We start from the raw sequence: 26840 nt of genomic DNA, 5'->3' as shown, positions 1-26840 counted from the left end.
TGAATAACCAAAAGGTATATATATATATTTTAACAGCCCTCCTTACGAATGGTCCAGAAAATCTATCAGTGCTGGCAGATGTTTTAATCGTGGTGGTCCCCCACAAACAACTGAATACATTGGAAATCTTGTGTCTAACAGGCGACGTGTGAAATGCACTCTCCGTGCAGTATTTGACTAAAATACATTAACATATACTACATTTTGAAATGGTTTACCTTCGTCTTTGTGACAATACTGGCAATTGTACTCAGAAAACTCTAAACTTTTCTTTCCATGGCTTGGAACTCACTGTTGGTCTTTGTTTTTTCTCCGAGAGGTTAGTAGCTGTCCACCTTTTTCTGGCAGACTGTTAACTGACAAGCTTCGAGCATTTGGCAAGATGTTATCCAGCAGCAGAGCTCATCTACAGCTCTGACAGCCCGCAGCACCTGCCAAAGGATCTTCTTACCTTCACTATCTGCTGTGAGTGAACAATGCTCAACGCTGAGGGAACTGTTTCAATCTCCCTCATGCTGGAATTTTTCAGCTTGTTCCTGTGTTTCCCTTCTCTTTGATTAGACAGAGGAAGCCGAGGAGATACTTTCATGGATAATGAGACACTGGACAGAGGTTTTATTTGTTTCCCAAGCTAAGGTCTCCATTGCACTGTTGGCAGATGTGCTGAGTCTGGAACGGCAAACACACTGTCATTATCTTGCTTTTCTAATAATTAAGATTAGACTGTTGCAGTTAATGACAACATTGTCTTTCTATTGTGGAGAACGAGCAGAACATAAAGACTTACCTCTGCACTGCTAGGTGCTGGCTTTATCCTCAAGAGTACAAGTTTTTTTTTTCTTTTTGACTGATGCAATCTGGACACAGCTGAGGAGGTAGATGAGAAGAATTTAATTTGCTCTCCTTTCTACTTCAGTGCTGGCAAACTTAAGGTCTTATGTGTAATGCAGTCGTGACCATGATAGATAAGCCTGCATAAGTCTACAAAGCCAGCTTCAATGCATCTGAGATTAGCACATCTTCTCTATCTGGAACTTCGGCGGCAGCGGGGACGACCCTGGCCTTAGCGACAGGACAGCTGGACATAAAAGTCTTTAAGAACCCAGGCAGTTCCTCACAAGAGCATGTGCCATAATTAGAGCCATAATGGCATCTGAATGCAGTGCAGGTTAATGAAACTCTGTCTCTGTGAGGGAACCAGGAGCTTTTGGGTAAAGAAAACAGCAGGGTTCTGCCAGGAGCCCGATGATAGCAATTTGCAGAATGAGTTATGTCCTATAACCTCGAAGCAGCGAGTACTTTGAGCATGTTTTGTTCTTAAATGGGGTATAGTTTTCCATTTCCCATCCATTAATATGCATAGAACAGCTAATGAGGCTGAACCAACTAAGATAATAAGATTCTGAGGCTGCAGCACCACTGACTGCATTAATGGTGTATGACTTTGTGGTGAGGCATTTGTCTCTGGATGCCTTTGGACATAAGCACGAAATGGAAACCTAAAGAAACTGTGTTCAATGGCACATGGACACAATGAGGTTTTGATCTGCATTTTGCAGTTATTGCCCTGTTGAAATGCTCCAGAAGAGAGGGCCTTTATCCATTGAGATTACATTTTAACGAGTATTAAAGGACTCATTTAATTAGTTAATTTTTCACATTTTAATTTGTGCATTGCTCATGATCTGTACAAACTGTAACCATAAATTAACTCCCTGTTTCCATATGGTACATATTGTGAAATATGAAATTTGAAGTCTGCAAGTAAGGGTTTGCAATATATCCTTGATGTATCGCAGCTTGTTTCAAGAGGGGTGTATAAAATGGCTATAACTTGAACATTGAGTACAAATTGTTGACTTCATTTTTTTTAATCTTTAGACTTGATTCGGCATTTGGCTCTCTGGCTCTCACAGACACATCATATAAAAAGACTCACAAACATGATACCTTACACACTCCACTGTCCATCCAAACCCTCCTCTGAATGATAGTGTTTGAGCAGGCAAGGTGTGTGTTTTTGCTCCAGACCTCTACTGGTTAGTCACATTTTGCCACCATGGCGAACCAGCGCTACTTGCAGATAGTATTGATGTATGAGAGCTGTTTTTTATTTCCAGCTCACAGTGAAAAAAATCTCATGTTTAAAAATGCTGCAAAAACAGTTCAGCTCTCTGCTAACTGCTAACAGTTAACTGTTGACCAGAAGCTTCAAGTTCACAGCAAAAACATTAAAACTTCTGACCTTAGACATGCAGCATTCTTCAAAATAAAAGCACCAGTGGTTCTGCTTTGATTTATTTGAATATGACAAAACTTTATTGAACTTTATTTTAACAATACTTCAATTAACTTTTTTGTAACTGTAGTTAATTTAATAATTTTATATTTAAATAGTTTACAAAAGTGTAGTGCAGATTTAAAAATATTGAGATATATATCTTGTATCGCAACATAGCCTAAAGATATCACATTTTTTTTCAAGCCATATTGCCATGCCCTACTTGTGAGCTTAATTTTGTAGCATTTAGCTTTAGTTGTAATCACCCTTTTTAATTGGAACATGCACTCATGCATTATTGTTAGCATTATGTTGCTTTTGTGTTAAACAGTCTTATTAGAATTTTCACATTTTGAAAAGGGCCTCTTTCATTTCTTATAACACATAATGACTTTATCAGCATCGACGTACTTACTACAGAAAGTATAAATAAAACACTGATTTCTATCTCTCCAGTTTGCCACCGTGTAGTTGAACCTGCAGTGAGAGCGACTGTGGAGGTTGTCTGGAGGTATATTGGCAGATTGTGGGATGTTATTAAACATAACTATAAATATAAAGAAGTGTAACGTCCTCCAGGAGGGAAAAACCTATGATTTTTGCCCTCTTCCCGTCAGCAGTTTTCTGCAGCGGTGTATTAGTGTTGTCTCCTCTCAGTAAATAATGTGTCCTCATTCAGTCACAGTGAAGAGAAAGAGCATATGACTACAATGGGCTATTATTGGCTATAATAGGGATGAAGCAGACTCTCAGGAGAGACTGGGAGACTTGTGAACTGGAAATGTCTGCTGTTCATCACAGCATTTTACAGCCAACGTTTTCTCTGCAAGAGCAGCATCACTGCCCCAGGATAACTTACACTGATGCCTCACTTCATTTACACAGGGCAGTTTTGCTTCTGCTTGAGCAGAAACTGCTGTTAGGTGTTGGAAAAACTAGACAACGAGACCTCTAGAGCAGCCCCCTGTATAGATCCACATATACCACTGAACGGAAATCTTTCTCCCTCCTCCCCAAATATCAGCGTCCGTCTTTGTGAATGAGGATCACTTTCTTACACTGACCGGACCTTCCCCTTCTCCCTCTTTTTGTACAACTTAACCCAGAATCTATTTTCGTAATCCCTCATCTTTCCTTTTCTCCTCTGGTATACCACCCAGTAAGTAAGCATCACTCACTTTATCAACCCTGTTTCTTTTCTTGCATCCTTCTTTCATCATTGAGGCCTGTCTGCGTTTTCTGTCTCACTTAATGCAGCCGCGATCACAACACAGCTCACCATTGCGCCCTCTTTAGCCGTCTCTCATGTTTGAAAGCACCCCCACCCCACTCCTTTCTAGAACCCTCTCCCTTTCTCTCCTCCCTCCCCCCATACTGACCCTCCTCTCTCCACCCCCCTGGCTGGACCCCTCTCTCTGGTGCGGGGCCTGGCTGTCAGGCCCTCTCCTGTGAGTGCGGCTGCTGTGATTTCCTCTGGGCCATCAGGTGGGCTGCTGCTAACTAGCCAAGCCTGAGACAGGGTGACCTCAAGCCTCAACATGATGGGTCTGAATCAACAATGTGTTCGCCTAAACAGGGAGGGAGAGACCAAACAACTTAGAGGGCTGCCTGCCAGCAAGTAAACCAACAACACTGCATCTCAAAGTTATCTACCTGCGGAAATTTTATTGTGCAAGTAAGCATTTAATTCCTTTCCCTAAAAGTGCCAATCGGGTCTAACTTATGGCTTTTTAGTCTGTACTAAACTGTTTTTGCTTGGGTGTGTTTGCTGCAGTGTTTGTCGCAGTGGTGCCTCACAGTAGGTGTATTGTAAATCAACTGGGTGCAGCGTGAACTGTCATTATAGTGATCATTAACACTCGTGATATCATCAGCGCATGGCAGACACTTAATTATCGGATCCCTTCTTCTGTTTCAGAGGCCCTGGTGTATTTTTCTTTTTCAGAACAATTTCTGATGTCTGCAAAATCCATATAAGCCTGTCTGATTAGAACAAGCTCAGTTTAATGAGTTTCTCCTGTGCCACCGTTTCAGATGGATCTCATTAAGGGTAATCATACTGTAGTGTGAGTTCTAAGGAGGACTTTATACACAAGCCAAGGCTATCTAAATTGATTTCCCCTCTCAGTATTGACCATTTAACAGGTGAGATTCTGTTGGTCAGATGAAAAATGTCACTTTGCTAATCAAATATAAAGACTGATCAAGTAAACGTTTCTGTCAAACTCCACTGTGCTGTGACTGTGCCGAGCGTTTGCTCTTCGGATTAGCATTTAGGTAATAATCAAATTTAATGATGGCATTACTGAATAGCTGAGGCTTGCTGCTATTGCTCTTTTCTCTCCTGGGTCCTTCCTCTGCTCCTCAAAATGTTTCAAACTTTTTCTCTTCCACAATTCCCTTGAGCTAGCCTCCCATCATATCTGAAATGCGCTTACAGCAGTGGCCGTCTTTTGCTTGAGAGCTCTTTGCCTTATGCTTCCATCAGAGGAGACTGAGTCTCACAGATGCACTGCTTAACAATGCCATCCCCTGCTCCCATCAGAGGGGGGAAGGTTGCGGAGCTGCGCCCCGCAGAATAAGGGGGGCAGGTCCCCTGTGATTGGCGAGAGCTGAACATCGATGCCAGCTTCCATCTGTCATGATAGCCTATCTCTGAACCTTCAATCTGTCAAAAGCTTGCTGCCTAGCTGAAGGCTCCAGGAGATTTGGCGTGCTAAACAGATTTGACAACAGGCATTATCACTGTGAGGGGCCCGGCGAAAAACGCCATCAACGTGTTAATTGTGGCTGGAGATGTAAACTGTCACTTCCCATCTCATTTAACACTTGCTTTGCCAATTTTCTCACCTCGTTTTCCTCCCTTCAGAAAACATATGGAAATGTTTTGGCTGACACTCTAATCCTCGAATAACAATATCTGCTTTATAACTTTCACTTGTATTTTTTTTTCCCTAGAGGCGATAAGGCCTTAAATCTAAGCACTGTTTTGTCCTTGGGTTAGCTGAAAAGTCAAAACAGAAGCTTTTACTGTCTGTTCAAAGACATCCAGTCTGAAAACAGCTGTGATGAGTACTGTAATGTGGAGTAGTATAACTGAGCAACAGTACTATTGGCTAACATCCAAAGTATTTTTACTCAGGTTTCGGTAATGCTAACACATGACCTCAAGTTAAAACCCAGTCTTTGTTTTTTCCACATAATCAATGACTAATGTATAATCATTAACAACTGAAGTGCTATATTTAAAGATAAGAGTAAATGTTTAACAGATAATGCACTGAAAAAAATACAGCTTAATAAACCCATTTAGTATTCATCATAACACTAATATTAAATATTTCAAAATGACAATAAAGAAAAATAAATCAAAATATTACATTCTATTTTTTTTTATTTATTTAATGATGCTCCCCTAAAAAAAAAACCTCTAAACTCTAAACTCTTATTTCTCTTAAACATTTTGTTGTTTTTATTATGTCACTATTTTTGTCACTTTCAGAGGCATCTCCAGAATGTCAAGCCTCTTCCTATTATCACTAATTGATTATCTTCTATCAAAGCACCTTATTATTTGTGAGTTGTAGCGATCAGCCCTATTATTTGTGGGCTTTCCCCTGACAGGCCTTTAATGGTGATGGTTGGTTTAACCCCCAGGCCTTGCTAATAGGATTTAGCAGCAGGTGACTGGTAACACAGACACACACACCCCTCTAACCCCTTCACCCCCAGGAATAGCAGACCCTCCCACTGCCTGCTCATCGGAAAAAAAAAGCATACAAACACTGTGCTAATACAGCCTCGTCATTCCCCCTGAGCTGTATCTGTATGTGCTGTAGCAAGGCAGAACTGTGGTGTCACTTTTGGCTTGTCCCCTTTGTTTTGAATCTGTGGAGTCAGGATGCGACGTATGCAAAAGCCAATGCAAATAAAGCCGAGGCAGACGCGGCGCCATCTTGGAGATGACAGACGACGACCAGACGAAAAGGCCACGGCCCCTATACTCTGGTTGTCTCATGACAGCGATGTCGTTACAAGCCGCAAGGTTTGCGGTGTCCTGTGATGTACATTTTAATGTTTACTAAATTTCTGGAAACTGGAAGTGATTTATAGATTTTAGAGCAAATTGATTCTAAGAAAATTTAATGGTAGAATGGGTAATTATTATTGAGAAGCAATCAACATGTTTTTCCAGTCATTTTGTCATTAGCTGGAGACCATCAGTGGTAGTGCGCTTAAAGGCTTTCCCCTGTGTAAATGGCTAACAGGGCTGTCAGAGCTGCTAGTTTACTCAGGTGAGGCCTCCGTGTCATTATAGTGCTCCTGTCCATCAAGATCAGAGCTGCTAACTGAGGCAGGGCCATTCTCTCAGCTTTTATCACTTTATTTGGTGTCCATCCTTCCACTGTCTGCAGACAGCAGCGCAGGCTATCCATTTCTACCCCGACACTGATGGGAAGGAGGAGCGCGGGAAGCCTGGGTGGTGCCGATGTTGGCTGAAGTGGTAGGAGGGGGGGGGAGTAACATGAGGAGAACAGCACCACGAGGAGCCGGGAGGGGATGGGATTGTTATCCTGGTAATTAAGGACAGAGTGGCTTCCATGCCGGGTGTGCGGACAGGATGTGGCAAATTACTGGAGTCTTTGTGAAGAAAAGCTGCTCCCTCTCTGCTCTGTCCATTCTCAGGGGACCTCATCATCTTCTCTAACAGTCAGGATGGGATTTTGTACCCTCTATTCCCTCACCTTCTCCTTCCCTCTTTCTGTCTCTCCTTTCATTCCCTTTCACTTCCCTCTGTCACCTTCCTCCCGAAATGCATCTCAAAGTCGAAAGCAACATTGCAGCTTTGGAATTGTAGATGAGCATGCTTATTGTAGACCTTTTGACTCAAGTGTAAAACTTTTGACAGATATTTGTGTGGATTTTTTTTTTTTTTTTGCAAAAATGTGTTTTCGTGATAAAATAGAGAATACGCTAGTTTTTAACATCATCCGATGGATTTTGATAATTGACTGTGTGCGTGATTCACAAGGTGATTCCCCTGACATGCAGCGGAAGATAGAGAAACAGCCAAACCATAAATGGTAATTTATGTGCACATTTCACTGTCACAAGCGACAGCTCACCAAACACCGCTGAGACCACAACAAAAGTGTTTTGTTACTTTGGCATCTCTGTATAATTTCAGTAAAAGAGGATATTATGCCTGTTTTTCTCTCTTGACGTTTTGCTCCGGGTTCCTCAGGCTGTGGTACTCAGGTGGGGCTTGAGAGAACGGTGGCCCTCACAGCGACACGCGGTAGCAGCAGCAGCCGCATGGCAAGACAGCAAGAGAACACTCTGGGGTTTAAAAGTACCCAAAGCATCCTGGGTAATTAGCCATTACGGCGCTGTCACAGAGGGTTCTGCAGTCAATACAGAGATAATTTGGGCAATGGTGAATGACAGTGCTGTCCAGGCTTTTGGGATGATCAAGGACAGATCCAGCTGCACCAGGCATCTGTCAGGCCCATGAATCACTCCTCCAGCCAGCAGCTGGGTGAGTGGAGCAGAGAGAATCGCTGGAGAGGCATGTGCAGACACACAAATAAACATGTTCCCCCGCTCTCCCCTCACCACACCGGGAAATGGCTATTAAAGGTCTGCCGTTACAGAGCACAGAGTGGAAAAGGCTTGTTACCTTCAGTGGCAAATGAATGACATTGGGAATAAGGTGAGGAATAAAAGTCAGACCAAGGGGACATTTCTCACAGTTATTTCGGCTGCGTGGTTAAAACCGAGGAATGCAGTTGGCATGCAAAATTGGATCATGCAGGTTTTAAAGAAAAATAACTAATGAGTTTTACACAAAAAACAACAAGGCTTCCCATCTTGATCTAGAAGCTGCTCCCTGCCCTCTTTGCCTCACTTATTGACAGTTCAAAACAGGATTTTAAATTGCAAAATATCATTTTTATTGTGATTGTACAAATAACAGTGATCTTATAAGACACAGAGGTACAAAAGGTCACTCTTGTGTGTCAGGCTGTAGATTAAACTTCATAAAGTGGTGGAGTCTCATCCACCTATATGTCAGGCCTGATCTTACCATGTTTAATATTTAAACTAGCGTGTGTGTGGCTAATTGATGACTGTTCTAATTTTTATTCTAAAATTTGAAATTGCAACATCCGTAATGCCAAGGATATTTGGTTTTGCAAATACATACATACAAAAAATAAGCAAAGTATATAAATACATACATTATATAGATTATTGGTGCACTCATACCTTTAAATTTGTACATAATGAGTATGTGCCTCACAAACCTCCACTGATGTTTCATTGCCCACCACCCAAATCTGATGTGTTTATGATGTATTTTTAAGACCACTGTGACGTTTGTATTTCACCAAAATGGGAAAAAAACTAGCAACTTTTGTGAGATGAAAATATAAATATTTTACTGCTTGTCACAATGAAGCTTTGATATGTGGAAATGTAAAAGGGAAAAAAAGCCCTGACTATATCATGTATCATATTATGCAAGTGGATTCTCAGTCAATGAGGCCACTCTTGTACGGTCACCAGAGATTTTAACAACTACCCATGTTAACCTTAACAAAACCTTGTTCTTGTTGCTGTTAATGTATATAACATAAACTAATTTTCAACCTTTAAACACTGTCAGTTCAAAGTATCAACATGTATACAAACTTAAAAATTGAAGGCCCTGTTCATGAAACCCTCCGTGAATATATATATTATTTATATATTATATATATTGCAGATTGCAATGTTGTTTCCCACCTTCTAACTTTGCTTACAATTTTATGAACTTAATAGCTAATTTGAGAATTAATAAATCAGTTTGAGTGTTTTTTTTAAAGAAAAAAAGTCAGAACTCTCTGTTTCCAGCTTCATAAATGGTAATATTTTCTGGTATCTGGTTTAAGACATTAAACTGAATATTTTAGGTTGTGGACGAAACCAGTCATCTTGGGACATCTAGGTGGGCTTTGTTAAACACTGATTGACATTTTTCACCCTTTTTTGACTTTTTATACACCAAACAACTAATTGATGAATTGGTTATAAAAATTATTGTTGGTTGCAGCCTTATTTCATGCGAGGTGTAATAACGTGACAGCTAAACAGAGTTTTGTTTACATTTGCAGCATTTGTATTTTAGTCAGTTAGGGGCCAACTACAAAACTTTACCCGCACTATTATTTAGATGGTAAAATTGATTTGAATTAAATGTTTTAAATTCCTGCAACTAATATCCAGAACATGATGTACTTGTGGCGTCCTCCTGTTAGTTAAGTGATTGATCCAGCCGCTTCAGTACTGTCCATTGCTCTGAATGTCAGCCTGACTGAAAACATCCTTGATCACTCAGATTTCCTGTCCATAACTACTCATAACAAAGAGGTTCTCATCCTGTGACGTAATACTGGTTCATTATAAGCCACTTAAATTGTGAACGACGCCCAGTTTAATAACACTCTGGATAGAAGACACTATTACAGTAACATAAATCGTGCAATTATCTTATTATCATGTTGCACCCTTAATTAAATGTACATTTTTACGTACTTTCTCTTCTGTATTCATAAGATGGCTTTCAAGGTTTTGTACAAAAGTACAAGCAGGCATTTGCTTTGATATCAAAACAGCTATAATTAGGATTTTACAGCTCTGATACGCTTTGATTCGATATTAAAGATAATTTGCTGTATATAGATGCACAAGCTTCTGTCTGAGATATAGGTCCTAGCTCGGTGCAGCGTATTTAATCATAGCTGTAAAGGCTCTGCCCTGGGACTGGAGCTTCTTCTTATCATACTTTAATCAATATCTCTCTCACTATGTTAACACAAAGCAGTCCTCTCAACTCTGTAGAGCTGCAGTGTCCTTGTGCTGTGGATGATGAGTCTCCAGAAATACATGTAGAAATTTAATGCGATTTTGTGACCGTTGCACATGCTGCATTATTTCATTTTTTTTAGATTGAGATGAGCTAGTTTGTAGTATGCATTCAAACAATCAGCCTTTCATTATTCATTTTGTTGATATGGAGGATATCTGTAATTCCACTTCTGATGATTTTCACACTATAACGTTTGCATAAAAAAGCAGCAACCTATTAGAGAAAAGGGAAGCGGATTTAGAGTAAGTCACCTTCCTTCAATATAATCACTACCATTCATCTAAGAATGGAATTAACTTCATGATAGGCAGTGAAAGTACCGATCCATCTCTGATACAATGAATTCAAAGATGCACAACGCTGACAGTCAATTAAAAATGAAAGATAATCCGCCCCTTCCTTTTAGTGAAATGCTTATATTCAATTTCACATATGTGCCATAAATACCTGCCATGATTTTACATCAGTTTTGCTATTTATCTGTCCTTTTCTATTTTTTTCTAAAGTGGAGAACCATAACATCTGAATATTTACCTGCGCTTCAGCGGGGCTGCTAGCTTCTTGGTGACTGTTGTATGGCCATATTTTAGTATTCCTCAGGGATCCATTCCCGTATATGCGCCTATAAAGGGAATTTGCAGAGAGCAAAGTGAACATGTTATGTCGGTCATTTGCTGTGCAAGGATATTTTCCTCCAAACTGCGTTTTAAATGCTGTGTTTCTCCCCATTACTCTGCGCCGAGAAACATTTAAATGCCCTTTAATTAGTGTGTCCTTCCTCTCTATCGATAGGCCACTGGTAATCACTCAGAGGACTAATGACTCCTAATTGAATTGCTTTAAAGTGAAACACAATAGGTCCTGTCATCAGTACCCAAACAGCAACATTTGGGAGAGAATCCAAAACACAGGTCATTTTGTTCAGCATTTCACTAATCGAAGTTACATATTTTCACAGTAGCAGAGGAAAGCCTGATGTTACTGTGGTGATGTCAGATCATGCTCTCTCAATAGAGCTCGGGGAGGGGGGAACCGGATGAGGGTGGCTTGTGGATCATCAAAATCTCAGTAGATATTGATTTGATCTTTTCATATTGTCAAGGAGAAATCTAATCATAATAGAGCAACATAGCATGATATCTCCCTCAAACATCTTTTAACAGCTATTGCGGCTCATTATCCAGTCTGCCTGCACCAGACCCTCTCATACAATATGAAATACTCCTGAGCACTGTGAGGGCGTCCTTTTCATTCACATGCTAGCAATCAAAAACCACATCTGCCATAGCTACATTTCAAAACAAGACTTTGCAGAATATTATAAGTGGGCAGTCATGCGAAAGGACAAGAAGTATTCATGTATTTCTCCGGCAGGTAAAAGCAGTAATTATGCTAAATATATTCATAGGTAGTTATAAAGATGGTTAAAGTGGCTACATTCTGACATGTCTCTAAAACAGAGGTAAGGGCTGCACCTTGAGTTAAACACAGCTAGGTTGTAATGGAATGAAAAATTGTAATGGAGAGGATGAAGAGGATGGGAAATTTATATAGATACAGTGTGCATAGAGAGATTTTATATAGAACTTAATGATCCTATTTCCTGTAGAGTGTCATTGGCATCGCAGAAACTTTCTGTCCTAATTATCCATTTCAGCCTGTCTGTTTCACATCTCTGCAGTCCCTCATTATCCCCACAGCCACCTCACATTCTGCTCAGTGTTACATTAGTAAAATAGAGCCTTTGATTTGTCCTCAACCGCACAGACGTTTGAAAAACAGAGGAAGAAATGAGAGCGAGAAAGTGAAACAAAGAAAGAGGAGAAAGGGGGAAGAAAAGTCTTCTGTATTAGCCTGGACGTGGCCTCGTGTGTTGAATATATTGACTGTGTCACCCTCCAGTTTTTGGGGGAGAAACTAAATTCAAGGCCACACGAGGGATTTGATGCATCACAGACATAATAGGGGATATTTTGGTTTGCTCTCTGAAGTATGAGAAGCATTTCTCCCCCCCCCCCCGTTGTAGGGAGTGTGAGCTGCCGGAGGGCATTTGTAAAACAAAATACTTTACTTGACTGTGGAAACAATGAGCGCCCACACCCCCCGTGGTTGTAATGATGCAGTGAAAACCAATTCAACCGCTCTTAAAACAAAACTGCCCTGATTCAAAGCGCCTCACTTTGATGTTTCTACATGTTAACCTGTGTTTCTGGAACCGAGATGTACTGCACAAAAATACAGTATCTCTACATCTACAATGCACTAGCTTGCCTCGGGCTCGCTCGCTATGACATTACGTCGGTTTTATTAAAGTGCTCTCCGTACCTTACCGGCCATATTTCAGCACAAAAATGACAGCAATAAGAACCTGATCATGTTGGGTCACTCTGTTTGAAAGCAGCTCCTGCCTCTGCTTCCCTTAATTAAACCCACACAGCGCTCTTTCATCTTTGCATATTCCACGGCTGGGACATTGATACTCATTATTTCTTAAGTCTAAACACCAAGACTGTGTCAAGAATGCATCCATCACTGGCAGGCTGCTCGGAGTCAGCAGAAAATTTTCCACTCTGTCAGCAAATTTGGCAATTTGCAATTTTCTTACTGGGGTTCTGACATGTTTTTATCGCCAAAGATGACTTTCAAATGCAGAGATCATGAGGACGGTGGCTTGTTAGTCCTCTCTCCTAGCCTCCTGCTCTAATGACAGTAATTAACAAGGCCACATTAGAGAGCCACCTCAGGAAGCATCTGACTGTTCATTTGCATGGCGTTAATACAGGAGGATGCCGTGCAGTGAAAGGCTTGCCATGAGTGCAGCAGTGCAGCTCTGGCTGTTTGGCAAGCCCTCCTGTTCTTAACAGCGCCAGGGCCTATTCTCTCATTCATTATGTGCCTAAAGCTTGAGTTATCCTCTCCTTGGTACGGGGATGAATGTTATTAAAGGCATAGCTGTCTGACACAACTCTAATGAAAAATAGGATGTTTCTGAAGGTTATGTTGCCAGCTAGCTCACAAATGCCTGCTTCATTTTTCCCACCCCCAGCACAGGGCAATGTAATTCCCACCTCTTGATAGATCTTTTTTCTTAAGTTTTTTTTGTGGCTCTGTGTGCAGGAGCCTCATCATAAAGAGACCTTTATTATCTGTGTTTCTTCCTCTGTAGATGCTCAACAAAGGGCGAGTGTGGACTTTTTGGCAGATCATACAATTGTGAAAAACTACATCTTTGTGTCCTAAGGTGTTGGTTGCTGCTGTGAAGTGTAATTGAGAGACATTGTTGTTTTTTTCATGCAAATAAGGGACTGGTTTATATTTGCTGCATTTTCCTATCAGAATTTTGCATTTAGGATTTCCTACTTATACATTTTTATCTTTCTCTCCATCAATTTTAATTTCATATAAACATTTTTGACATTGTTATACACAAATTGCACAAATAGACTATGCTCCAGTCTCCATTCAGATGACACAGGCTTATGACAGAGAGGGACGACTGCTCAGCATTTAGGGTCAGATTGCACTTTTCAGAGCTCCGTTAGAGGTGGCAGGTCACGCAAAAGACGACCCAACCCGCCCACACTGACGGATCCCAGCTCTGGCCTTAAGTATAAATCCTCCCCTCCCCCTGCTGTAGCTCCCTGCCCCGGTTTGGCCTCGCCAGTCCCGAACAGCCTCAGCCACATGGGAGGCCTGTGACAGACACGTAAGATACACGGCTGCTCCAATTTACCCCTGTATTCAAATAAAGGACTTGTGTGCAAAGTCGCTACATCTTTTGTAACTTCACGGCTCTTGTCATTGCCATGCACAAACACAACTCTGATGTTACAAAAGTGACTGTAAAGTGCACTCAGAGACCATGTATTGATACTCAATTTTAAATTTTTCAGTGCAACAAATGCTCTTGATTTTTATGTCTACCCAAAACACCTTAAGCCCAAACAACACAAAACCAGACTGACTACCTCTTCTTAAAGGGTAAAGGGACCTTAAGGAAATCATGTATAGCTGTCTTTGATCTTGCACTGGTTAACTTAGATGTTTAAAGATGAACAAATGTCTTCACCAAGATAAAAACATGAAAAAAAATGCAACTTGTCACACTGTAAAGTTAACAGTTCTGTCATACTCTTTAGTCTTTTAAAAAACTCATATTTACACAAGATCTAAAAATTCAAACTTTGTCACAAAGTAACGTTATAACTATAAGACGTATTTCAAAGTGTGGATGGTGGCAACAATCAGCATTTTTGAGACAGCAAATATTTTTATTATTCTTTTAGGGAAAGATGCAAAGAGCATTTTTTGGAAATTTGACTAAAACTGACTCAGTTTTTGAGTGACAAGAATCATGATAACATGTTAGTAAACAGGGAAAAGTTGGTTAATGTGGAAACTGCATTATCTGAAATCTAAAAAAAGTATCTTTATGTAAACAATTACAGTATGAACTTTAAAACCCTGAAAACAGCATTACATATTATTTTAATTATAAAACAAGGCTTCATAATTACGTTCTCAGAAAGAAATTCAAAAAGCCTTTTTTTCAAACATTATTAGACTGATTTTGATAGTTAATTATGAGTTTCATAAAATTCTGAAACTCTACTGAAAAAAATCATTTAATTTTTCTACCAAAAATTACCCGTGTTTTCAACAGTTGCACCAATTATCAGTTTGAAAATGCTGTCTGCCTTTAATTGATGTTTTTTGTCTTTATCCATCACTTCTAGCTTCTTATACTTGTCCACAGATCCACATGCAACCAACAAAAACTAAAATATACATACAGTTTTGTTCTATGTTGAATTTTCCCCATAAATGAGTACACTGTGACAGTGTCGGCTGAGTGATTTATACCTTTGCATCAGTTTAAAAAAAGTGTCGGAAGTTCACCTCAGGCATAAATGTGATTTAACAGACATGATTTGTCTTAAACAAAGACAAAAAACAATCCAGCACAAAGGAGCAGAATGTAACTCTGAATAAAGTATTTTTGTATAATTTCTTTAGGATTACTGGACCCCTGGGAATATTTGCCTGTTTTGCCACAATATTTTTTTTAAAGAAATCACATTATGTGCTGCTGCCATTAAAGTGAAACATTTTTCATGCTGAATTATTGCCAGGGTTATATTGTCCTCATAGCTGCCTGTCTGCTGTGTAATCAGCAACACACCCTAAACACAGATGTTTGAGGGTCAGCCAGCAAGACCTCTGACAATTGGTTACCACCTCTTACTCTGTGTAAATCACAGCCAATGTCAGCGTCCCCCAAAAACCATTGGTATGTGGGTGTTCCCCTTGCCAAAAAACACAAGTTATGAGCTGATAGTGATACCACTTTAATGCTTAATCTTTGGAAACTGAAATTTTGGGGCTGTGACCCGTGTTAGCCCTTTGTGTTTTTTGTAAATTCTCCATCCACTGGAGTGTAAACCGAAAGCTGACAATCATGAAATACACAGTATATGGTCTCCTTTTCATTAGCAATTTTTGTCAAGCAAAAGTTGTGACGTTCTCATGTGAAATATCTGCCTAATTTCATGTGCCGACTGTCTGATATCATAGCATGATCACCTGTGGAGCGTTCAAAAACATGCAACCATCGTCGCTGTTGTCTGGCATCGTGGTTTGTTAGGGATGTTTTTGAAGCAGCGACTCGCCGTGTCAGATTATGCCACATATCCATTTGACTTTCATAAGCTGTTTACGCTTCAGAAATTGTGGCAATGGCTTCTCTCTTGTGCAAAGGCTTTTACATATGTTGTGTGTCTCAGAAATGCTGCCCCAGTTATAGCTATCATTCTTTAAAAAAAAATAAAAAAATACACCAGCCCACAAGGTTACATGAGGCTTGTCATTTTCAGTTTGTCATTTGCATCTTGTTTGGTGTTTGGATAAAGCATGCGGAGATCATTTTAGCGCAAAAAGAAGATAAAAGTAGAATGAACTCTTACATCCATCAAACATTGACACAAACGAACGCCTTTGATTTATTTGTACTTTCTCACAATGACCTAATAGCAGTCTCATTATTTCTCCATTCTCGTGGAAAAACTACCATTTTTTTTTAAAAGAGCTATTTCTGCAGATGTATTTATGGCTTATGTTTTACACAAAGCCTGGTAATAATGTGTTTAATGTGGACAATATTGCTTACACATGGGCTCTTATTAGTGAGTGGTAGTCTGGTCTCAGGATCAGTGGCAGTATCCTTAAGGGATGGCCTCTCTTAGGGAAGGATGAAACAAGTGCATGTGAAAAAAACCCAGCGTGAGTCCTGTTCAAAGGCACAGACGAGTTCTGACTGGATTAACATTTATTGACCGTTCAAGCTTTGCTTTTTTTTTCTCCACCCCCTTTTTTTATTTTCTTCTTCCTTTTTTTTTTTAGCTCCAGGACAAAGATTCAAACTTAATTGCAATGGCTGTTCCACCAACTGATCACCAATGTGCCAACAAAAGCCTCCCTAATAGGCGCTTCATTAAGGATTAGAAAGTCTCTATTACAAAACAAATTAAGCATGCTCTGATCTTAACCTATAGGTCGAACGGCATTACAGCAAAGTTTAAGCTGTTAGATGGCTGAAAAACTTATTACGGGTTAGCGCTGAGGTAGCAGTTTGGTATTGATTTTACGATAGCTAGGTATGATGATTTATGGAGTGCTTGTGTCAGTATAACAAGCTGAAGGACACACAATATCATCTCCAACATCATTAAAATTCAGAGGTCTCCAGAGCTAGCTCATCAAGTACTGTTCACCACCTTGGAATTTCACACACATACACAGACACACACATAGTCAGAAATATCAGGATCAAGATAAGGTGTGTATTCACTCAGCCTTTCAGCTTTTTGTAGGGTTTTTTTTTTTTTTTTGGACCACTTTGATGCAGCGCTGTGTTACCTTGTGAGTGCATCTGTGTTTTGTTTTAACTATTTTTTACCCTTTTTAATTTGCACCATTACAGCATGCTTATGTTCTGATTTGTATATAAGCTTGGTTAATGTTTATATCAATCGTACAGCAGAGCAGTTCAAAAGGTCTACCCTCAACACAATCAGTGCCGTGGTCCTGTGAGCAGCTGGCTATCATAGTGTGGCCAGTAAAATGTGTGGTACACTAGAGCCCCCTGTGGGCACGTGGAAGTAATGCTGCCTGGTCGTAATGAGCCCTACTTACATATGTTTGGATGAGGATTTGTTGTTTTGTCTCAATGTTTATGATGAACATGATCTGACTGCTGTTTTTTTATTGTTTCTGAGCTGTTTTGTATAATATTTTGCTACAATTAGCCACCACTCTGCTTTTTAAATATATGACTAATAGCTACATTTAAATAAAAATTTAGTAACTGTTTTTGTATGCTAAAAGTCACTTATTTTGCTATAAGTATTATTATCTTTATCCTCAAACACAAGATGATGCTTCTTAAACTTTTTGGAAATGTGTTCCACTAATTACTCTTGTGAAGTCAGTCGGGCTGTCAAATATAAATTCGATCATCATCACATCAAGATTAACATAAAGCTATTTTGCTGAGAGAGATGCCTGTAGAATGCAGAAACAAGGGAAGGTGATAATACAAAAACAAACAATTCATTTAGCTGTCCTTTCTCAGAAACAACCCTCCTGCCTCCCCCAAAAAGAACCCCAACAAGGAGACTTCAGACTACCATATCAGGTCGGGCTGTCCGAGGATCGGCCTGTGGAAGGAGGTAAGCTTCTGGGCTTCTGTCTGTCTCTCAGATTCCTCTGGATCCACCCCCCTCCTGGATCCCAGATTCTCTCCATCATCTCCTCCAACCGTGAGGTCTAACCGGCAGGGCAGGGGCGTGTGGGCGGACATGCTGGGCGCTGGCAGCGTGCTCCGTCTGCTAGTGAGTAATGCAAGTACAGAGACGACCCCCTCCACCCCCACACACCCCCCAAACACACACACACGCACACACACACACACAAATCTCACACTACTAGAAAAAGAAGGGCCATAGATGGAGAGGCAGGCACTCCTGCTGTGACTTGGCGCACCCCACTGGACAGCTGGAGACTTAGGGAAAGGAGACGCTGCCAAACATGCCTGACAGAGCAGGGGAGTGCTGGAGGTGCAAGGCTGGGCAAGGCCTGAGGTGGCTCCCATACCTGCAGCTGATCACCGGCCCATCATCTGTAATTATCTACACTTATATACCAGTGAGATAAAAAAACAGGGATGGTGAACACACACACACACACACACACACACACAAACACATTTAAAATCACATTAAAAGGCTATGAAAACAGACCATTGACCAACCAGTGGAAACCAATGAGCTTGGAATGAATGCACCTAATTATGTTACTCTGATGAGGAAGCTGAATCTGCTGTAATTGTTTTGATTGATATAGTTGTGCAGCAGTAATAGGCATAATGTGCCCCTGCATTGTTTAGCTAATGACAATTATATTGTATAACAACAACAATTTGCTCAAACTGTGAACAATAGTTATTACTGAACAATGAGATACATTGCTGTTTTGTATGAGTCATATTTCTGTTGGGCAAATTAAAGTAATATTGACTTACGGCTGAAACCAATGATAACTTCATCAGAAATTAATTCATTTATTTTCTCGATATTTGGACTAATGGTGTGTTAACACCAAACGTGAAGCGAATTGATGCAGCTAATGGCTAACGTGGTTTGTAGTAGGGGTGTAACCATGCATCGATCTGGATTGATATATCGATTAAATGATCAACAATCCAATACTCTCGATACAAAGTGAAAACATGGATACATAAAGTAATCTTTAAGGTACGCCCTTTTTTTTAAAACAAAAAATCCCATGGCAGGTGTGTGTCACCATTTCCATCCAATCACAACTCCTTACTAAACATCTATTCAGTGCTAGCTGCCAGGGCCGGGCAGATAATGATAAGCAGCATGGAAAAAGACAATGACGATATTTACTGATATTGTTATTGGTCGAAGTCCACTGAGTTAAATCGTATTGAAATTGTAACGTTTTTTATTAAGGAAACTACATATCATTTTCCAAAGTCTTAATATGTTATTGTATTGTGATGAAACTTGTGATTTACATCCCTATTTTGTAATAAAGTACAACCAATAGCTTGACTAAAGTGATATGAATATGGTAAACATGTAGGCAACATGCTTTTACCAGCATTAACTAAAAAGGCAATACTCTTTATTATTTTTAATATTGTCCACAGCACTCCTTCTGTTTTTTTTTACCTTTCATGATAAAAGACCAACTTAAATTACTCAGAGCATTTTGCTAAGAAGCAGCCCAACAAGTCACAAATACATACACTTAGAATTTACCAGGTGATCTAATGCTTTGCTAAATAATCTCAGAGCCCCTTACTTTTTCTGTCCCTGTGTGGCTGTTGAGTGGTAGAGGTCTGGGTGCACAGATGCTGACAGTAAGTTTGTCCACCATTTCTAATTCTTGGTAGTATGAGGCGAATCTCAACTAGATCTCAATGCCGATAGGCTTTCGTGATACAGTGTCATGCGAATTTCTCGGCTTCCACGGGAATATTGTATAATTTCCATGTTTGTGTCATTAGCAATATCACGTGTTCGCGTCTATCGGTGTCTTTGCATTGACTTTGTATGTAATTGCAGTGCCAAACGCTTGCTTCGTGTTCGGTGTAAACACACCAACTTTGTGGACAAAATGTTAAAGAAATTTGAAAAAAATTGCCATTTATAATATCCCATAGCCTTAGGTTACACGTTGAAGTTGATTGTGCTATCTTAATAACAGTCCAAAACCTCAAAATATTGAGTTTACTCTTATATATTACAAAGATCTGCAGCAATTCTTCACAGTTGAAACGCAAAAACCAGAAAATGTTCAGTGTTCATTGATTCAGGTCAGATTTGTTACTGATTAACTTTCTGGGGATTGACCATTGATTAATTGACCATGCTGATGTGTGCATGCATTATCGCATATTTTAAAAACTCTTAAGATGACGTACAAAATGCTTAACCAAGCCAACAATTCACAAATCCTCCCTCTCCAGGTCAAACGGTTTGCACGCAGCATATGCAGATTAGAGCAAAGTGTTGCAATCTGCACTGAGACTCTTCATCATGACGCTGTCGGGCTGCAGTTATTTTACAACTATAGCCTCTAATGCAGGATAGATCCCTCCCTGTAAGGAATAATTCTGCTTTAATGTTATGAATATCAAGCTAAGCCCCCCTGCAATGTGGCTGTGGCCCATTTTCTCCTCCTTCATTCTCAATCTATCTGCTTAATCTTGATTCATCAGTTACTGCAGCTTATTATGGAGCCCTGACAGCATGCTCGGGTTCTTGATAAATGACACTGCTCAGGCCAGATTCAAAATGTGAGGCTCAAGTGCCAATTATCTATGCAGACCTGGTTAATAAGGGGATCTCTTGTTAACTATCTGATCTCAGCATGTGCATCATTTGTCATGAAGGCCCCTGTTTACCTCAGAGACAGGAGTTCCCGAGACCTCCCCTGCCTAACATATGTAAAACCTGGATCTTTGTTCCTTTAATAACCTTTTATTAACAGCCTGACATCATGATTAAGTTTGGGTCCAAACATGCGCACAATGAGGTACACAATTACCCTCACCCACTCGCAGAACTGCAGCAGATCACAGTCAGAGAGAATAATGAATATTGAGCCAGCGTTTGATCCATCCCACATCGAAAGCCCAATTTGCTCAAGCACCTGGAGCTGTGCCACTGCGTGCAGTTTTTTGAGGTGATGATGGATACTCATGGGAGCTTATTTCCATGCGCACATCTTCTCCTGATTTGTAAAGATGATAAGTGCTTTGACCTTAACTCATCATTACAGCTCATTAAAGCTTTTGTTTGTTCCACCTTGGAAGAAGAAGCCGGTTTTAAATCAGCTCGTTGCGAAGCATTATGGCTCTTGACTGTTAAGAAGTTGGAAATGCTGCGTGTTTGTGTTTTAGTTTTCATTCAGCAACTTCTCTGAGGTCTCAAGGTCTCAGATTAATAAACACTCGCTGTGGTCAGAAGTGCGGAGCAGCCAAGGGAGGTGAGATACCCCCTGTCCTCTCTGAAACACAGCATTGCCATCCTGTCAACCACCTCTTGATGTCTGGCTCACAGGCTCGCCTCTCGCTCTTAGTATGTATTCTCTTCCTGGGAAAGTAGCAAATAAAACATTTTGCAGGTCTGCGTAGCCGAGGGACTTTGTCTTCCATCAAGAAACACCTCTAGCTCGTAAGTGCAGAAGTTGTAAAATACTTCCAGACAGCACTTGGAACATTCCTTTTAACCTTAGTTGTCCAGCATGAGATATAGAAAAAAATGATTCTTTGAAATAAATAATTAATCACTGTGTTTTCTATTATTGCTTGGATATGGAGTCAGTAGGAAGCCAGGTGGAGCGATCAGATCTTCACAGCATCCCCACTTCCTGTCCCCCACAGAATGCTAGACTGTCTAGGCAGCATCTGCTGAGGAAAATAAAGCCCCTTTTCCTTCTCATGTAGAGAGGATCATTTGCATAATATCCCCCTCTGTAAGGTGAAAACAGAATAATAATTGGTTTGCCCTTTTCTCTCTGTGTGTTGTAAAACAGTTAGGAATTAATTTGAGGATAACTGTGCAATTAATTCTAAATGCTAAAGATGGTGTGGGGGGCTTTGATTCAAAGGAGGGGAAAGGATATACAGGCTGAGGTCATGAAACAAAGACTTTGTGTTTCTGCTGCTGCTGAAACTTAGTGTGTTTAAAGAGTGCACGCGGGGGTCTCTGAGTATTTGGTTGACAAACAGGGGCAACTTGAACGCTCATTTACCCCTCAACATCTATTATTACTCTGCCAGTTTAGTCCCAACTTGCTGTATATACTCGGCTGTGTTCGGGTATTCTCGCCTTAATGATGAATAATAACTCCGCAGGAAAAAAGGGTTGCATGAATACTAGGATTCATGAGTCTGTTTTTAGGCTCGTTACACAATGCTGTAAATTCCACATGCATCCCTATTATAGCTAATGAGCAGCACTGTAATCAGTGGCTGCCTGGGTGTTATTTTTTTTATTTATTTATTTTTTTATGTGCTGTTTTGAGCGAGGGAACATGCTCCACCTCACTCAGATAGATGTCAACGGCACCTTTGAAGGTCAACATCAAAAAAGGTAGTTTGATGTTACAATAGTGTTGGCATTAGAGTTAAGGGGATTTAAAACAAGCGCATATCTGTTGAGCTTCCATTTAGGCCAGCCGTGTGATATTGGGACACACTTTTAGTGCTGTAGCAGTGGCCCCTGGACGTGTCTCCCTTCTGTAGCTCGTCCTATTAGGAGTTGTGGCTTGATTCCCCGATACTTCCACAGCGGAAAAAGAACACGCCTCGCCATGAGTCCCAATTACACCTAATGATGGCGAAAGGATGGAGCACATGCAGATTGTGCCGCAGTTCCTTTGTCACGCCAGGCACAAGGCATGATCATTTATCACACCAGTCATATCCTGCACTCCTCCCAGAGCGCAGACAATGAATCCCAGCACATCATCCATGCTGTTATTTGTGTTTAACTGCCAGGAAAAGGAAAATAAAAGCCCAGTTACAAGGCGTCGCAAGAACACGGCTGTTTCCTGTGAGCAAACGTGAGAGTCTTCGCCATCAGGGAGGAAATGCAGCCGTCTTCTAGACCTCAGAATAAATCTGTCCTGACAAAGTCTTCACACACACACACTTACAGCTGCTTTTACCCCTTGTGTTTAGATAATTTTGTTTGTAATCAATTTTGGCTTTGAAATCCAAATGAGATGAGTGTAAGGTCTGTGTGTTACATGTTGAAAGGCGGGGGAGAGCTTAGTGTGAGATTTGGGAGGTGCTGTGTGAGTACGCGTGCTGCCGCAGCAGAGAGGCGGCTCGGCGCTTGTCAGTGGCTTTCTCCTAATCCGGGCCTGATCTTTGTGTTTGATCCGCAGCATGGTCCTGAGACAGCATGAGCAGCAGCTATTGCTGTAATTTAAAGTCAATATTGTACTCATGATCCCTCTCCCCGGGCTAACCGAACAGCCTCTCACCGCGATGGAGAAAGTCATCTCTGCTGCTTAGAGGGAATCCTCAGCTTGAGTAGTTCTCCTTTCTCTGATTCTCAAAGAAACTTGGATGGTGGGTTGTGTTTGTTCCTGGAAAAAGAAAAGATTTGGGATTATATTATCCTCTTTGCTGGTATCTTATCTCTTTCCTGACTGCTGACGTGCCATCTAAACCTTGTGCTATGAGGTGCTTGACTTTACAAAAAAGACAGAAAAAAAACACACTGAACTGAATGTTTGCTATCTTGTTTAATTTAACAAATCAAACATTTTCTAATCTTTGAGAGGCAAAATGTAAATACAAATACCATGCTTACTGTACAACTACAGTAGACAATATGACAATTGCTCATAAAAACTTACTGTTTGCGACCATTCCTACAAACCCCATCAGAATTTTTTATTGACTCCAGGATCCAGCTAACAAGCCCGAAGTGACATCAATAGCTTTGATGATTCATTCAGCAGTGCTTTAATAGATCTAAGATTAGAAATGAGGGTCTCATCCACAAATCTCCTCTGTGTTATTACACTGAGAGCTAAGATATTTATCCTGTGTGAATGACATGAGATATATAAGGGTGGCTCAAGGGCCTGTTAAATCCATACATGTCATGATCTGCAGTGTGTTACACTAAAACTTCGACAAAATGCGTGGTTGACAAACACTTTGATTGAGGCTGTACACAGCAGTAAATTTAAAAGCCAGGGTCAGTGAACTCTGGATAGATGGAGGTGAAATGTCAAAAATTGATTCCTTTAGTGGCCACAATTTGTTTTGATATAGTGTGAACCTTTTATTGTGGTGCCGTTTTACTATTTGGTGCTGTGTTTCTGAGGGTTTCGGTTTCAACCAAAGGGCTTCTGACCACAATGACTCCCATGTACAATCAGAGGAGGAAGGGACCAATCATTTTGATAGTTGTTGCAGTCTACATTTCAGGAAGGTTAAAGGGGCGTGTCCTATAGGAATACACCGAGCTTGTTGGGAGATTGGTCGATTGATGAAACCATCCATGCATTCTTGTGTGTTAGCATTCACTGTGGTGGGTGATGGTGACTAACATTACCTCAAAATGCACCCCCAGATTTAAATGCTTATGTAAGTAACACATAAAGATACTGTGTGTGACAAGTTCGGCAGATAGTCTCCATACACATTTCTGTGCCTCTCTGCTGGTGACAGCCATGCCCTGAGGCAAGTTTTTGTTCTCCCTCTGTCTCATTTTCATGAGAACAGTAACTTTTTTTCGATATTTGGCACAAATGTCCACCTGTACTTAGTGCTGAATTGATTCGATTTTGGTGGTCAATGGTCACCATAACCTCACTAAACATGTTTTTTGGCCATAGCTCAAGAATTCATGAGCTCATTGTGACAAAATTTCACACAGATGTCCCATAGGATACATTGAAAAAGCAATGGCAATTTTTTTATCAAAAAGGTTAAAGGTAAACTCCATTGTGACATCATTAAGCTCTGCAAAAACATCATAACTGAGGAAAGGAAGGGGAGTTTGTCTTTTGCTGATACTGAGATTCAGGTTATTGGCATTGCACCATGTGACAAAGCTCTCTGTCAGTCCTTTATACTATCCTGTCCAAAAACAGCCTCTAAGTAAAGATTGCATGTTTGTCACTAGAAGTCTTTCACAGGAATCAAACATGTCAATACCACAATAACTTCCAATTCTGCCGTAAATACACTTAATACCTTTAGTAATTTCTTACAAAGTCTTAACTACATATATAAGTGTGGACAGACATGGATGTAGGCTTACAACTGCAAGGCACTAATTTTAGTGTTCTCACAACCTTCATTTTCTTAAAAAATCTGCTATTTGCTGAAATTATTTAGCTTCTTTTCAGTTCAAATCAATTTGTTTCATGAATTAAAAACAAAATCTAGATCTAGAAAACAGGTTATATATATATATACATACATACAGACTAACTGACTTGTCAAGACAGAGGTTGTTTTACCTACCTGCTTTTCTGAACTATTTATTTATTACTATTTGTTTTATTTTTACATAGATATGGTTAGCTGTTTGTGTGTCAGATTATTACAAAAATATGAAAAAAATGATTGAATGTGTCTAAAATATTAACATTAGCATTCTAGACTTAATTACATTAAATTTATAAAATCCGTGATAACTGGATGTATAATTTAAAACAGTGACATCTTTTCAGATGCTAATTATTTATCATACAGGAAGGGGTGGCCAAATTTAACTTTAATTTTAATTTTAAGAGTTAGCATGTATCTAACACTGAGAGAGGACTCTATTGAATACTGCAAGCTGGATGATAGTTCTGTTGTAAGTCAGACTATTAACATTTATACAAGAACAACGATGTATTCCTCCAAATCTTAGTGTATTGCTCAACTAAGTAAAACAAACCAGCAAAAATTCAAATTACACTGAATACTATATGACCACCAGTAGTGGACAAAGTAGTGGAAACACTGAACAGCACATACATTATACCTGATAAACAGCTGTCCTTGTCACAGCCTGAGCTGTGCAGTATGCAGTTGAAATCATTCTGAAATCTCTTTATAATTATTGTCTTAATCTCATATGGAAGCATCTTGAGTGAGCAGCACTGATGCCCCAGGGTGCGCCTCGTCCTGCAAAATATCCTCATATACTCTGTCTATTATGAGACCACACAGAGCTAATTATCAGTGCTTATGATTCCTGTGAAATTGCTGCTCTCGCTGTTGCAAATCCACCAGCATGTTTACGTCTTTTAGTTTTTTCCATGAATAATTTTATCCGACTTCAGGTTACTCATCATATTGTATTAATATAGGTTCAGAATAGCAGCCCTGTCAGATATGCAGCTTTTTGATAATGACACAACATAAATTAATGATTGCATCGGTGACACATTTTATTGTAATTTTTGAGGTTGCCTCCTTGTTGACTTAAGTACATTTAAGTTAGGATATTATATGATATGATGTGATGTGATATATGATTTAGATAAGACAGACTAAGTACACATCATTAGAGAAGTAAAAATAAGAAAAAAATACATTATCAGCCTATACAACTATTATTAGAATAATATAAAAGGAAAAAAATAGAATTATATGCAGCCTTGTGATAATCTCACCACATATTGTTGCAAAGAACTTTAAATCTGTACTTTTTTTTAAATTTTGAGGTTGCAGCTTTATGGTCTTACAGAAGTACTTTTGAATTTGGGATAAAATTAGATGCAATAAAATGAACCTTAATTGGTCCCCAGAGGGTAAATTCAGGTGTTGCAGCAGCACAACGACAGATTAAGTACACATAAATAGAGAAGTAAAAAGTAAAAATCGGAAAAAAACTAAATAAGAGGCACATACATCTTAGATTTTAAAAAAGCAACACAATAGCAATTAAAGTTTCAATCAAAGTTACAAGGTAGAGTGACACATATGATTAATCGCAGTGAGTCTTGTATTATGTTGAATTTGAATGAATCTGCTGTACCTCTCAGTCAGTCACCATTGGTGTGAACTTTTCCCTCTTGATGATGTAGGTTGTT

General features: G+C 39.9%; 1 long non-coding RNA gene across 2 annotated transcripts in view; it reads left to right on the top strand.

The window, feature by feature from the left end:
- Nucleotides 1–26840, top strand: part of LOC148188509 (uncharacterized) — a 93651-nt gene that overhangs the window by 53105 nt on the left and 13706 nt on the right. For both annotated transcript variants that reach the window (XR_015777766.1, XR_015777767.1), the window contains exon 4: nt 17824–17920. This is a non-coding gene — a long non-coding RNA (uncharacterized LOC148188509). The remainder of the gene's footprint in view (nt 1–17823; nt 17921–26840) is intronic.

This window comes from Plectropomus leopardus, chromosome 10, assembly GCF_026936395.1.
Source record: "Plectropomus leopardus strain MGB_pleo_1.0 chromosome 10, ASM2693639v1, whole genome shotgun sequence".
Classification (NCBI taxonomy): Eukaryota; Metazoa; Chordata; class Actinopteri; order Perciformes; family Serranidae; genus Plectropomus; species Plectropomus leopardus.
The sequence above is the reverse complement of the archived record's forward strand: the minus strand, read 5'-3'. Positions and strand labels throughout refer to the sequence as shown.